Source organism: Heterodontus francisci, chromosome 29 (assembly GCF_036365525.1).
Source record: "Heterodontus francisci isolate sHetFra1 chromosome 29, sHetFra1.hap1, whole genome shotgun sequence".
Lineage (NCBI taxonomy): Eukaryota > Metazoa > Chordata > Chondrichthyes > Heterodontiformes > Heterodontidae > Heterodontus > Heterodontus francisci.
In genome coordinates, this window is record NC_090399.1 from 4003595 (window position 1) to 4021267 (window position 17673).

Consider the following 17673-nt stretch of genomic DNA (forward strand, 5'->3'; position numbering starts at 1 on the left):
GAATAGGATTATTACTGATCTCAAACATGGAGGGAACAGGATTGTTACTGATCTTAAACATGGTGGGAATAGGAGTGTTACTGATCTCAAACACGGAGGGAACAGGATTGTTACTGATCTCAAACATGGTGGGAATAGGATTGTTACTTATCTCAAACACGGAGGGAACAGGATTGTTACTGATATCAAACACGGTGGGAATAGGATTGTTGCTGATCTCAAACACGGTGGCAACAGGAATATTACTGATCTCAAACACGGTGGGAACAGGATTGTTACTGATCTCAAACACGGAGGGAACAGGATTGTTACTGATCTTAAACATGGTGGGAATAGGATAGTTACTGATCTCAAACACGGAGGGAACAGGATTGTTACTGATCTCAAACACGGTGGGAATAGGATTGTTACTGATCTTAAACATGGTGGGAATAGGATTATTACTGATCTCAAACACGGAGGGAACAGGATTGTTACTGATCTTAAACATGGTGGGAATAGGATTATTACTGATCTCAAACACAGAGGGAACAGGATTGTTTCTGATCTTAAACATGGTGGGAATAGGATTATGACTGATCTCAAACACGGAGGGAACAGGATTGTTACTGATCTCAAACATGGTGGGAATAGGATTATTACTGATCTCAAACACGGAGGGAACAGGATTGTTACTGATCTTAAACATGGTGGGAATAGGATTATTACTGATCTCAAAAACGGAGGGAACAGGATTGTTACTGATCTTAAACATGGTGGGAATAGGATTGTTACTGAGCTCAAACACGGAGGGAAGAGGATTGTTACTGATCTCAAACATGGTGGGAATAGGATTGTTACTGATCTCAAACACGGAGGGAACAGGATTGTTACTGATCTCAAACACGGTGGGAATAGGATTGTTGTTGATCTCAAACACGGTGGCAACAGGAATATTACTGATCTCAAACACGGTGGGAACAGGATTGTTACTGATCTCAAACACGGTGGGAACAGGATTGTTACTGCTCTCAAACACGGTGGGAACAGGATTGTTACTGATCTTAAACATGGTGGGAATAGGATTATTACTGATCTCAAAAACGGAGGGAACAGGATTGTTACTGATCTTAAACATGGTGGGAATAGGATTGTTACTGATCTCAAACACGGAGGGAAGAGGATTGTTACTGATCTCAAACATGGTGGGAATAGGATTGTTACTGATCTCAAACACGGTGGGAACAGGATTGTTACTGCTCTCAAACACGGTGGGAACAGGATTGTTACTGATCTTAAACATGGTGGGAATAGGATTATTACTGATCTCAAAAACGGAGGGAACAGGATTGTTACTGATCTTAAACATGGTGGGAATAGGATTGTTACTGATCTCAAACACGGAGGGAAGAGGATTGTTACTGATCTCAAACATGGTGGGAATAGGATTGTTACTGATCTCAAACACGGAGGGAACAGGATTGTTACTGATCTCAAACACGGTGGGAATAGGATTGTTGTTGATCTCAAACACGGTGGCAACAGGAATATTACTGATCTCAAACACGGTGGGAACAGGATTGTTACTGATCTCAAACACGGTGGGAACAGGATTGTTACTGCTCTCAAACACGGTGGGAACAGGATTGTTACTGATCTCAAACACAGTGGGAACAGGATTGTTACTGCTCTCAAACACGGTGGGAACAGGATTGTTACTGATCTCAAACACAGTGGGAACAGGATTGTTACTGCTCTCAAACACGGTGGGAACAGGATTGTTACTGATCTCAAACACAGTGGGAACAGGATTGTTACTGCTCACAAACACAGTGGGAACAGGATTGTTACTGATCTCAAACACGGTGGGAACAGGATTGTTACTGATCTCAAACACAGTGGGAACAGGATTGTTACTGCTCTCAAACACAGTGGGAACAGGATTGTTACTGATCTCAAACATGGTGGGAACAGGATTGTTACTGATCTCAAACACAGTGGGAACAGGATTGTTACTGCTCTCAAACACGGTGGGAACAGGATTGTTACTGATCTCAAACACAGTGGGAACAGGATTGTTACTGCTCTCAAACACGGTGGGAACAGGATTGTTACTGATCTCAAACATGGTGGGAATAGGATTATTACTGATCTCAAACACGGTGGCAACAGGAATGTTACTGCTCTCAAATACGGTGGGAACAGGATTGTTACTGATCTCAAACACGGTGGGAACAGGATTGTTACTGATCTCAAACACGGTGGGAACAGGAATATTGCTGATCTCAAACACGGTGGGAACAGGATTGTTACTGATCTCAAACACGGTGGGAACAGGAATATTGCTGATCTCAAACACGGTGGCAACAGGATTGTTACTGATCTCAAACACAGTGGGAACAGGATTGTTACTGCTCTCAAACACGGTGGGAACAGGATTGTTACTGATCTCAAACATGGTGGGAATAGGATTATTACTGATCTCAAACACGGAGGGAACAGGATTGTTACTGATCTTAAACATGTTGGGAATAGGATGATTACTGATCTCAAACACAGAGGGAACAGGATTGTTACTGATCTTAAACATGGTGGGAATAGGATTATTACTAATCTCAAACATGGAGGGAACAGGATTGTTACTGATCTTAAACATGGTGGGAATAGGAGTGTTACTGATCTCAAACACGGAGGGAACAGGATTGTTACTGATCTCAAACATGGTGGGAATAGGATTGTTACTTATCTCAAACACGGAGGGAACAGGATTGTTACTGATATCAAACACGGTGGGAATAGGATTGTTGCTGATCTCAAAAACGGTGGCAACAGGAATATTACTGATCTCAAACACGGTGGGAACAGGATTGTTACTGATCTCAAACACGGAGGGAACAGGATTGTTACTGATCTTAAACATGGTGGGAATAGGATAGTTACTGATCTCAAACACGCAGGGAACAGGATTGTTACTGATCTCAAACACGGTGGGAATAGGATTGTTACTGATCTTAAACATGGTGGGAATAGGATTATTACTGATCTCAAACACGGAGGGAACAGGATTGTTACTGATCTTAAACATGGTGGGAATAGGATTATGACTGATCTCAAACACGGAGGGAACAGGATTGTTCCTGATCTCAAACATGGTGGGAATAGGATTATTACTGATCTCAAACACGGAGGGAACAGGATTGTTACTGATCTTAAACATGGTGGGAATAGGATTATTACTGATCTCAAAAACGGAGGGAACAGGATTGTTACTGATCTTAAACATGGTGGGAATAGGATTGTTACTGATCTCAAACACGGAGGGAAGAGGATTGTTACTGATCTCAAACATGGTGGGAATAGGATTGTTACTGATCTCAAACACGGAGGGAACAGGATTGTTACTGATCTCAAACACGGTGGGAATAGGATTGTTGTTGATCTCAAACACGGTGGCAACAGGAATATTACTGATCTCAAACACGGTGGGAACAGGATTGTTACTGATCTCAAACACGGAGGGAACAGGATTGTTACTGATCTTAAACATGGTGGGAATAGGATTGTTACTGATCTCAAACACGGAGGGAACAGGATTGTTACTGATCTCAAACACGGTGGGAATAGGATTGTTACTGATCTTAAACATGGTGGGAATAGGATTATTACTGATCTCAAACACGGAGAGAAAAGGATTGTTACTGATCTCAAACATGGTGGGAATAGGATTGTTACTGATCTCAAACACGGAGGGAACAGGATTGTTACTGATCTCAAACACGGTGGGAATAGGATTGTTGTTGATCTCAAACACGGTGGCAACAGGAATATTACTGATCTCAAACACGGTGGGAACAGGATTGTTACTGATCTCAAACACGGAGGGAACAGGATTGTTACTGATCTTAAACATGGTGGGAATAGGATTGTTACTGATCTCAAACACGGAGGGAACAGGATTGTTACTGATCTCAAACACGGTGGGAATAGGATTGTTACTGATCTTAAACATGGTGGGAATAGGATTATTACTGATCTCAAACACGGAGAGAAAAGGATTGTTACTGATCTTAAACATGGTGGGAATAGGATTATTACTGATCTCAAACACGGAGGGAACAGGATTGTTACTGATCTCAAACATGGTGGGAATAGGATTGGTACTTATCTCAAACACGGAGGGAACAGGATTGTTACTGCTCTCAAACACGGAGGGAACAGGATTGTTACTGATATTAAACATGGTGGGAATAGGATTATTACTGATCTCAAACACGGAGGGAACAGGATTGTTACTGATCTTAAACATGGTGGGAATAGGATTGTTACTGCTCTCAAACACGGTGGGAACAGGATTGTTACTGATCTCAAACATGGTGGGAATAGGATTATTACTGATCTCAAACACGGAGGGAACAGGATTGTTACTGATCTTAAACATGTTGGGAATAGGATGATTACTGATCTCAAACACAGAGGGAACAGGATTGTTACTGATCTTAAACATGCTGGGAATAGGATTATTACTGATCTCAAACATGGAGGGAACAGGATTGTTACTGATCTTAAACATGGTGGGAATAGGAGTGTTACTGATCTCAAACACGGAGGGAACAGGATTGTTCCTGATCTCAAACATGGTGGGAATAGGATTATTACTGATCTCAAACACGGAGGGAACAGGATTGTTACTGATCTTAAACATGGTGGGAATAGGATTATTACTGATCTCAAAAACGGAGGGAACAGGATTGTTACTGATCTTAAACATGGTGGGAATAGGATTGTTACTGATCTCAAACACGGAGGGAAGAGGATTGTTACTGATCTCAAACATGGTGGGAATAGGATTGTTACTGATCTCAAACACGGAGGGAACAGGATTGTTACTGATCTCAAACACGGTGGGAATAGGATTGTTGTTGATCTCAAACACGGTGGCAACAGGAATATTACTGATCTCAAACACGGTGGGAACAGGATTGTTACTGATCTCAAACACGGAGGGAACAGGATTGTTACTGATCTTAAACATGGTGGGAATAGGATTGTTACTGATCTCAAACACGGAGGGAACAGGATTGTTACTGATCTCAAACACGGTGGGAATAGGATTGTTACTGATCTTAAACATGGTGGGAATAGGATTATTACTGATCTCAAACACGGAGAGAAAAGGATTGTTACTGATCTCAAACATGGTGGGAATAGGATTGTTACTGATCTCAAACACGGAGGGAACAGGATTGTTACTGATCTCAAACACGGTGGGAATAGGATTGTTGTTGATCTCAAACACGGTGGCAACAGGAATATTACTGATCTCAAACACGGTGGGAACAGGATTGTTACTGATCTCAAACACGGAGGGAACAGGATTGTTACTGATCTTAAACATGGTGGGAATAGGATTGTTACTGATCTCAAACACGGAGGGAACAGGATTGTTACTGATCTCAAACACGGTGGGAATAGGATTGTTACTGATCTTAAACATGGTGGGAATAGGATTATTACTGATCTCAAACACGGAGAGAAAAGGATTGTTACTGATCTTAAACATGGTGGGAATAGGATTATTACTGATCTCAAACACGGAGGGAACAGGATTGTTACTGATCTCAAACATGGTGGGAATAGGATTGGTACTTATCTCAAACACGGAGGGAACAGGATTGTTACTGCTCTCAAACACGGAGGGAACAGGATTGTTACTGATATTAAACATGGTGGGAATAGGATTATTACTGATCTCAAACACGGAGGGAACAGGATTGTTACTGATCTTAAACATGGTGGGAATAGGATTGTTACTGCTCTCAAACACGGTGGGAACAGGATTGTTACTGATCTCAAACATGGTGGGAATAGGATTATTACTTATCTCAAACACGGAGGGAACAGGATTGTTACTGATCTTAAACATGTTGGGAATAGGATGATTACTGATCTCAAACACAGAGGGAACAGGATTGTTACTGATCTTAAACATGCTGGGAATAGGATTATTACTGATCTCAAACATGGAGGGAACAGGATTGTTACTGATCTTAAACATGGTGGGAATAGGAGTGTTACTGATCTCAAACACGGAGGGAACAGGATTGTTACTGATCTCAAACATGGTGGGAATAGGATTGTTACTTATCTCAAACACGGAGGGAACAGGATTGTTACTGATCTCAAACACGGTGGGAATAGGATTGTTGCTGATCTCAAACACGGTGGCAACAGGAATATTACTGATCTCAAACACGGTGGGAACAGGATTGTTACTGATCTCAAACACGGAGGGAACAGGATTGTTACTGATCTTAAACATGGTGGGAATAGGATTGTTACTGATCTCAAACACGGTGGGAATAGGATTGTTACTGATCTTAAACATGGTGGGAATAGGATTATTACTGATCTCAAACACAGAGGGAACAGGATTGTTACTGATCTTAAACATGGTGGGAATTGGATTATTACTGATCTCAAACACAGAGGGAACAGGATTGTTACTGATCTTAAACATGGTGGGAATAGGATTATGACTGATCTCAAACACGGAGGGAACAGGATTGTTACTGATCTCAAACATGGTGGGAATAGGATTATTACTGATCTCAAACACGGAGGGAACAGGATTGTTACTGATCTTAAACATGGTGGGAATAGGATTATTACTGATCTCAAACACGGAGGGAACAGAATTGTTACTGATCTTAAACATGGTGGGAATAGGATTATTACTGATCTCAAAAACGGAGGGAACAGGATTGTTACTGATCTTAAACATGGTGGGAATAGGATTGTTACTGATCTCAAACACGGAGGGAAGAGGATTGTTACTGATCTCAAACATGGTGGGAATAGGATTGTTACTGATCTCAAACACGGAGGGAACAGGATTGTTACTGATCTCAAACACGGTGGGAATAGGATTGTTGTTGATTTCAAACACGGTGGCAACAGGACTATTACTGATCTCAAACATGGTGGGAACAGGATTGTTACTGATCTTAAACATGGTGGGAATAGGATTATTACTGATCTCAAACACGGAGGGAACAGGATTGTTACTGATCTTAAACATGGTGGGAATAGGATTATTACTGATCTCAAAAACGGAGGGAACAGGATTGTTACTGATCTTAAACATGGTGGGAATAGGATTGTTACTGATCTCAAACACGGAGGGAAGAGGATTGTTACTGATCTCAAACATGGTGGGAATAGGATAGTTACTGATCTCAAACACGGAGGGAACAGGATTGTTACTGATCTCAAACATGGTGGGAATAGGATTGTTGTTGATCTCAAACACGGTGGCAACAGGAATATTACTGATCTCAAACACGGTGGGAACAGGCTTGTTACTGATCTCAAACACGGAGGGAACAGGATTGTTACTGATCTTAAACATGGTGGGAATAGGATTGTTACTGATCTCAAACACGGAGGGAACAGGATTGTTACTGATCTCAAACACGGTGGGAATAGGATTATTACTGATCTTAAACATGGTGGGAATAGGATTATTACTGATCTCAAACACGGAGAGAAAAGGATTGTTACTGATCTTAAACATGGTGGGAATAGGATTATTACTGATCTCAAACACGGAGGGAACAGGATTGTTACTGATCTCAAACATGGTGGGAATAGGATTGTTACTTATCTCAAACACGGAGGGAACAGGATTGTTACTGCTCTCAAACACGGAGGGAACAGGATTGTTACTGATCTTAAACATGGTGGGAATAGGATTATTACTGAACTCAAACACGGAGGGAACAGGATTCTTACTGATCTTAAAGATGGTGGGAATAGGATTATTACTGATCTCAAACACGGAGGGAACAGGATTGTTACTGATCTTAAACATGGTGGGAATAGGATTATTACTGATCTCAAACACGGAGGGAACAGGATTGTTACTGATCTTAAACATGGTGGGAATAGGATTATTACTGAACACAAACACGGAGGGAACAGGATTGTTACTGATCTCAAACATGGTGGGAATAGGATTGTTACTGATCTCAAACACGGAGTGAACAGGATTGTTACTGATCTCAAACACGGTGGGAATAGGATTGTTGCTGATCTCAAACACGGTGGCAGCAGGAATATTACTGATCTCAAACACGGTGGGAATAGGATTGTTACTGATCTCAAACACGGAGGGAAGAGGATTGTTACTGATCTCAAACATGGTGGGAATAGGATTGTTACTGATCTCAAACACGGAGGGAACAGGATTGTTACTGATCTCAAACACGGTGGGAACAGGATTGTTACTGATCTCAAACACGGTGGAACAGGATTGTTACTGATCTCAAACATGGTGGGAATAGGATTGTTACTGATCTCAAACACGGAGGGAACAGGATTGTTACTGATCTTAAACATGTTGGGAATAGGATGATTACTGATCTCAAACACAGAGGGAACAGGATTGTTACTGATCTTAAACATGGTGGGAATAGGATTATTACTGATCTCAAACATGGAGGGAACAGGATTGTTACTGATCTTAAACATGGTGGGAATAGGAGTGTTACTGATCTCAAACACGGAGGGAACAGGATTGTTACTGATCTCAAACATGGTGGGAATAGGATTGTTACTTATCTCAAACACGGAGGGAACAGGATTGTTACTGATCTCAAACACGGTGGGAATAGGATTGTTGCTGATCTCAAACACGGTGGCAACAGGAATATTACTGATCTCAAACACGGAGGGAACAGGATTGTTACTGATCTCAAACACGGAGGGAACAGGATTGTTACTGATCTTAAACATGGTGGGAATAGGATAGATACTGATCTCAAACACGGAGGGAACAGGATTGTTACTGATCTTAAACATGGTGGGAATAGGATTATTACTGATCTCAAACACGGAAGGAACAGGATTGTTACTGATCTTAAACATGGTGGGAATAGGATTATTACTGATCTCAAACACAGAGGGAACAGGATTGTTACTGATCTTAAACATGGTGGGAATAGGATTATGACTGATCTCAAACACGGAGGGAACAGGATTGTTACTGATCTCAAACATGGTGGGAATAGGATTATTACTGATCTCAAACATGGAGGGAACAGGATTGTTACTGATCTTAAACATGGTGGGAATAGGATTATTACTGATCTCAAACACGGAGGGAACAGGATTGTTACTGATCTTAAACATGGTGGGAATAGGATTATTACTGATCTCAAAAACGGAGGGAACAGGATTGTTACTGATCTTAAACATGGTGGGAATAGGATTGTTACTGATCTCAAACACGGAGGGAAGAGGATTGTTACTGATCTCAAACATGGTGGGAATAGGATTGTTACTGATCTCAAACACGGAGGGAACAGGATTGTTACTGATCTCAAACACGGTGGGAATAGGATTGTTACTGTTCTTAAACATGGTGGGAATAGGATTATTACTGATCTCAAACACGGAGAGAAAAGGATTGTTACTGATCTCAAACATGGTGGGAATAGGATTGTTACTGATCTCAAACACGGAGGGAACAGGATTGTTACTGATCTCAAACACGGTGGGAATAGGATTGTTGTTGATCTCAAACACGGTGGCAACAGGAATATTACTGATCTCAAACACGGTGGGAACAGGAATGTTACTGATCTCAAACACGGAGGGAACAGGATTGTTACTGATCTTAAACATGGTGGGAATAGGATTGTTACTGATCTCAAACACGGAGGGAACAGGATTGTTACTGATCTCAAACACGGTGGGAATAGAATTGTTACTGATCTTAAACATGGTGGGAATAGGATTATTACTGATCTCAAACACGGAGAGAAAAGGATTGTTACTGATCTTAAACATGGTGGGAATAGGATTATTACTGATCTCAAACACGGAGGGAACAGGATTGTTACTGATCTCAAACATGGTGGGAATAGGATTGTTACTTATCTCAAACACGGAGGGAACAGGATTGTTACTGCTCTCAAACACGGAGGGAACAGGATTGTTACTGATCTTAAACATGGTGGGAATAGGATTATTACTGATCTCAAACACGGAGGGAACAGGATTGTTACTGATCTTAAACATGGTGGGAATAGGATTATTACTGATCTCAAACACGGAGGGAACAGGATTGTTACTGATTTTAAACATGGTGGGAATAGGATTGTTACTGATCTCAAACACGGAGGGAAGAGGATTGTTACTGATCTCGAACATGCTGGGAATAGGATTGTTACTGATCTCAAATACGGAGGGAACTGGATTGTTACTGATCTCAAACACGGTGGGAATAGGATTGTTGCTGATCTCAAACACGGTGGCAACAGGAATATTGCTGATCTCAAACACGGTGGGAAGAGGATTGTTACTGATCTCAAACACGGTGGGAATAGGATTGTTGCTGATCTCAAACACGGTGGCAACAGGAATATTGCTGATCTCAAACACGGAGGGAACAGGATTGTTACTGATCTTAAACATGGTGGGAATAGGATTATTACTGATCTCAAACACGGAGGGAACAGGATTGTTACTGATCTCAAACATGGTGGGAATAGGATTATTACTGATCTCAAACACGGAGGGAACAGGATTGTTACTGATCTTAAACATGGTGGGAATAGGATTATTACTGATCTCAAACACGGAGGGAACAGGATTGTTACTGATCTTAAACATGGTGGGAATAGGATTATTACTGATCTCAAAAACGGAGGGAACAGGATTGTTACTGATCTTAAACATGGTGGGAATAGGATTGTTACTGATCTCAAACACGGAGGGAAGAGGATTGTTACTGATCTCAAACATGGTGGGAATAGGATTGTTACTGATCTCAAACACGGAGGGAACAGGATTGTTACTGATCTCAAACATGGTGGGAATAGGATTGTTGTTGATCTCAAACACGGTGGCAACAGGATTGTTACTGATCTCAAACACGGTGGGAATAGGATTGTTACTGATCTTAAACATGGTGGGAATAGGATTATTACTGATCTCAAACACGGAGAGAAAAGGATTGTTACTGATCTTAAACATGGTGGGAATAGGATTATTACTGATCTCAAACACGGAGGGAACAGGATTGTTACTGATCTCAAACATGGTGGGAATAGGATTATTACTGAACTCAAACACGGAGGGAACAGGATTGTTACTGATCTCAAACATGGTGGGAATAGGATTGTTACTGATCTCAAACACGGAGTGAACAGGATTGTTACTGATCTCAAACACGGTGGGAATAGGATTGTTGCTGATCTCAAACACGGTGGCAACAGGAATATTACTGATCTCAAACACGGTGGGAACAGGATTGTTACTGATCTCAAACACAGAGAGAACAGGATTGTTACTGATCTTAAAAATGGTGGGAATAGGATTGTTACTGATCTCAAACACGGAGGGAACAGGATTGTTACTGATCTCAAACATGGTGGGAATAGGATTGTTGTTGATATCAAACACGGTGGCAACAGGAATATTACTGATCTCAAACACGGTGGGAACAGGATTGTTACTGATCTCAAACACGGAGGGAACAGGATTGTTACTGATCTTAAACATGGTGGGAATAGGATTGTTACTGATCTCAAACACGGAGGGAACAGGATTGTTACTGATCTCAAACACGGTGGGAATAGGATTGTTACTGATCTTAAACATGGTGGGAATAGGATTATTACTGATCTCAAACACGGAGAGAAAAGGATTGTTACTGATCTTAAACATGGTGGGAATAGGATTATTACTGATCTCAAACACGGAGGGAACAGGATTGTTACTGATCTTAAACATGGTGGGAATAGGATTGTTACTGCTCTCAAACACGGAGGGAACAGGATTGTTACTGCTCTCAAACACGGAGCGGACAGGATTGTTACTGATCTTAAACATGGTGGGAATAGGATTATTAATGATCTCAAACACGGAGGGAACAGGATTGTTACTGATCTCAAACACGGAGGGAACAGGATTATTACTGAACTCAAACACGGAGGGAACAGGATTGTTACTGATCTCAAACATGGTGGGAATAGGATTGTTACTGATCTCAAACACGGAGGGAACAGAATTGTTACTGATCTCAAACACGGTGGGAATAGGATTGTTGCTGATCTCAAACACGGTGGCAACAGGAATATTACTGATCTCAAACACGGTGGGAACAGGATTGTTACTGATCTCAAACAAGGAGAGAACAGGATTGTTACTGATCTGAAAAATGGTGGGAATAGGATTGTTACTGTTCTCAAACACGGAGGGAACAGGATTGTTACTGATCTCAAACACGGAGGGAACAGGATTGTTACTGATCTCAAACACGGTGGGAATAGGACTGTTGCTGATCTCAAACACGGTGGCAACAGGAATATTGCTGATCTCAAACACGGTGGGAACAGGATTGTTACTGATCTCAAACACGGAGGGAACAGGATTGTTACTGATCTTTAACATGGTGGGAATAGGATTATTACTGATCTCAAACACGGAGGGAACAGGATTGTTACTGATCTCAAACACGGTGGGAATAGGATTGTTACTGATCTTAAACATGGTGGGAATAGGATTATTCCTAAACTCAAACACGGAGGTCACAGGATTGTTACTGATCTTAAACATGGTGGGAATAGGATTATTACTGAACTCAAACACGGAGGGAACAGGATTCTTACTGATCTTAAAGATGGTGGGAATAGGATTATTACTGATCTCAAACACGGAGGGAACAGGATTGTTACTGATCTTAAACACGGTGGGAACAGGATTGTTACTGATCTCAAACACGGAGGGAACAGGATTGTTACTGATCTTAAACATGGTGGGAATAGGATTATTACTGATCTCAAACACGGAGGGAACAGGATTGTTACTGATTTTAAACATGGTGGGAATAGGATTATTACTGATCTCAAACACGGAGGGAAGAGGATTGTTACTGATCTCAAACATGCTGGGAATAGGATTGTTACTGATCTCAAATACGGAGGGAACAGGATTGTTACTGATCTCAATCACGGTGGGAATAGTATTGTTGCTGATCTCAAACACGGTGGCAACAGGAATATTGCTGATCTCAAACACGGTGGGAAGAGGATTGTTACTGATCTCAAACAAGGTGGGAATAGGATTGTTGCTGATCTCAAACACGGTGGCAACAGGAATATTGCTGATCTCAAACACGGAGGGAACAGGATTGTTACTGATCTTAAACATGGTGGGAATAGGATTATTACTGATCTCAAACACAGAGGGAACAGGATTGTTACTGATCTTAAACATGGTGGGAATAGGATTATGACTGATCTCAAACACGGAGGGAACAGGATTGTTACTGATCTCAAACATGGTGGGAACAGGAATGTTACTGATCTCAAACACGGAGGGAACAGGATTGTTACTGATCTTAAACATGGTGGGAATAGGATTGTTACTGATCTCAAACACGGTGGGAACAGGATTGTTACTGATCTCAAACACGGTGGGAATAGGATTGTTACTGATCTTAAACATGGTGGGAATAGGATTATTACTGATCTCAAACACGGAGAGAAAAGGATTGTTACTGATCTTAAACATGGTGGGAATAGCATTATTACTGATCTCAAACACGGAGGGAACAGGATTGTTACTGATCTCAAACATGGTGGGAATAGGATTGTTGTTGATATCAAACACGGTGGCAACAGGAATATTACTGATCTCAAACACGGTGGGAACAGGATTGTTACTGATCTCAAACACGGAGGGAACAGGATTGTTACTGATCTCAAACACGGAGGGAACAGGATTGTTACTGATCTTAAACATGGTGGGAATAGGATTGTTACTGATCTCAAACACGGAGGGAACAGGATTGTTACTGATCTCAAACACGGTGGGAATAGGATTGTTACTGATCTTAAACATGGTGGGAATAGGATTATTACTGATCTCAAACACGGAGAGAAAAGGATTGTTACTGATCTTAAACATGGTGGGAATAGGATTATTACTGATCTCAAACACGGAGGGAACAGGATTGTTACTGATCTTAAACATGGTGGGAATAGGATTGTTACTGCTCTCAAACACGGAGGGAACAGGATTGTTACTGCTCTCAAACACGGAGCGGACAGGATTGTTACTGATCTTAAACATGGTGGGAATAGGATTATTACTGATCTCAAACACGGAGGGAACAGGATTGTTACTGATCTCAAACACGGAGGGAACAGGATTATTACTGAACTCAAACACGGAGGGAACAGGATTGTTACTGATCTGAAACATGGTGGGAATAGGATTGTTACTGATCTCAAACACGGAGGGAACAGGATTGTTACTGATCTCAAACACGGTGGGAATAGGTTTGTTGCTGATCTCAAACACGGTGGCAACAGGAATATTACTGATCTCAAACACGGTGGGAACAGGATTGTTACTGATCTCAAACAAGGAGAGAACAGGATTGTTACTGATCTTAAAAATGGTGGGAATAGGATTGTTACTGTTCTCAAACACGGAGGGAACAGGATTGTTACTGATCTCAAACACGGAGGGAACAGGATTGTTACTGATCTCAAACACGGTGGGAATAGGATTGTTGCTGATCTCAAACACGGTGGCAACAGGAATATTGCTGATCTCAAACACGGTGGGAACAGGATTGTTACTGATCTCAAACACGGAGGGAACAGGATTGTTACTGATCTTAAACATGGTGGGAATAGGATTATTACTGATCTCAAACACGGAGGGAACAGGATTGTTACTGATCTCAAACACGGTGGGAATAGGATTGTTACTGATCTTAAACATGGTGGGAATAGGATTATTCCTAAACTCAAACACGGAGGGCACAGGATTGTTACTGATCTTAAACATGGTGGGAATAGGATTATTACTGAACTCAAACACGGAGGGAACAGGATTCTTACTGATCTTAAAGATGGTGGGAATAGGATTATTACTGATCTCAAACACGGAGGGAACAGGATTGTTACTGATCTTAAACATGGTGGGAATAGGATTATTACTGATCTCAAACACGGAGGGAACAGGATTGTTACTGATCTTAAACATGGTGGGAATAGGATTATTACTGATCTCAAACACGGAGGGAACAGGATTGTTACTGATTTTAAACATGGTGGGAATAGGATTATTACTGATCTCAAACACGGAGGGAAGAGGATTGTTACTGATCTCAAACATGCTGGGAATAGGATTGTTACTGATCTCAAATACGGAGGGAACAGGATTGTTACTGATCTCAATCACGGTGGGAATAGGATTGTTGCTGATCTCAAACACGGTGGCAACAGGAATATTGCTGATCTCAAACACGGTGGGAAGAGGATTGTTACTGATATCAAACACGGTGGGAATAGGATTGTTGCTGATCTCAAACACGGTGGCAACAGGAATATTGCTGATCTCAAACACGGAGGGAACAGGATTGTTACTGATCTAAAACATGGTGGGAATAGGATTATTACTGATCTCAAACACAGAGGGAACAGGATTGTTACTGATCTTAAACATGGTGGGAATAGGATTATGACTGATCTCAAACACGGAGGGAACAGGATTGTTACTGATCTCAAACATGGTGGGAACAGGAATGTTACTGATCTCAAACACGGAGGGAACAGGATTGTTACTGATCTTAAACATGGTGGGAATAGGATTGTTACTGATCTCAAACACGGAGGGAACAGGATTGTTACTGATCTCAAACACGGTGGGAATAGGATTGTTACTGATCTTAAACATGGTGGGAATAGGATTATTACTGATCTCAAACACGGAGAGAAAAGGATTGTTACTGATCTTAAACATGGTGGGAATAGGATTATTACTGATCTCAAACACGGAGGGAACAGGATTGTTACTGATCTCAAACATGGTGGGAATAGGATTGTTACTTATCTCAAACACGGAGGGAACAGGATTGTTACTGCTCTCAAACACGGAGGGAACAGGATTGTTACTGATATTAAACATGGTGGGAATAGGATTATTACTGATCTCAAACACGGAGGGAACAGGATTGTTACTGATCTTAAACATGGTGGGAATAGGATTATTACTGATCTCAAACACGGAGGGAACAGGATTGTTACTGATCTTAAACATGCTGGGAATAGGATTATTACTGATCTCAAACACGGAGGGAACAGGATTGTTACTGATTTTAAACATGGTGGGAATAGGATTGTTACTGATCTCAAACACGGAGGGAAGAGGATTGTTACTGATCTCAAACATGCTGGGAATAGGATTGTTACTGAACTCAAATACGGAGGGAACAGGATTGTTACTGATCTCAAACACGGTGGGAATAGGATTGTTGCTGATCTCAAACACGGTGGCAACAGGAATATTGCTGATCTCAAACACGGTGGGAAGAGGATTGTTACTGATCTCAAACACGGTGGGAATAGGATTGTTGCTGATCTCGAACACGGTGGCAACAGGAATATTGCTGATCTCAAACACGGAGGGAACAGGATTGTTACTGATCTTAAACATGGTGGGAATAGGATTATGACTGATCTCAAACACGGAGGGAACAGGATTGTTACTGATCTTAAACATGGTGGGAATAGGATTATGACTGATCTCAAACACGGAGGGAACAGGATTGTTACTGATCTCAAACATGGTGGGAATAGGATTATTACTGATCTCAAACACGGAGGGAACAGGATTGTTACTGATCTTAAACATGGTGGGAATAGGATTGTTACTGATCTCAAACACGGAGGGAAGAGGATTGTTACTGATCTCAAACATGGTGGGAATAGGATTGTTACTGATCTCAAACACGGAGGGAACAGGATTGTTACTGATCTCAAACATGGTGGGAATAGGATTGTTGTTGATCTCAAACACGGTGGCAACAGGATTGTTACTGATCTCAAACACGGTGGGAATAGGATTGTTACTGATCTTAAACATGGTGGGAATAGGATTATTACTGATCTCAAACACGGAGAGAAAAGGATTGTTACTGATCTTAAACATGGTGGGAATAGGATTATTACTGATCTCAAACACGGAGGGAACAGGATTGTTACTGATCTCAAACATGGTGGGAATAGGATTATTACTGAACTCAAACACGGAGGGAACAGGATTGTTACTGATCTCAAACATGGTGGGAATAGGATTGTTACTGATCTCAAACACGGAGTGAACAGGATTGTTACTGATCTCAAACACGGTGGGAATAGGATTGTTGCTGATCTCAAACACGGTGGCAACAGGAATATTACTGATCTCAAACACGGTGGGAACAGGATTGTTACTGATCTCAAACACAGAGAGAACAGGATTGTTACTGATCTTAAAAATGGTGGGAATAGGATTGTTACTGATCTCAAACACGGAGGGAACAGGATTGTTACTGATCTCAAACATGGTGGGAATAGGATTGTTGTTGATATCAAACACGGTGGCAACAGGAATATTACTGATCTCAAACACGGTGGGAACAGGATTGTTACTGATCTCAAACACGGAGGGAACAGGATTGTTACTGATCTTAAACATGGTGGGAATAGGATTGTTACTGATCTCAAACACGGAGGGAACAGGATTGTTACTGATCTCAAACACGGTGGGAATATGATTGTTACTGATCTTAAACATGGTGGGAATAGGATTATTACTGATCTCAAACACGGAGAGAAAAGGATTGTTACTGAT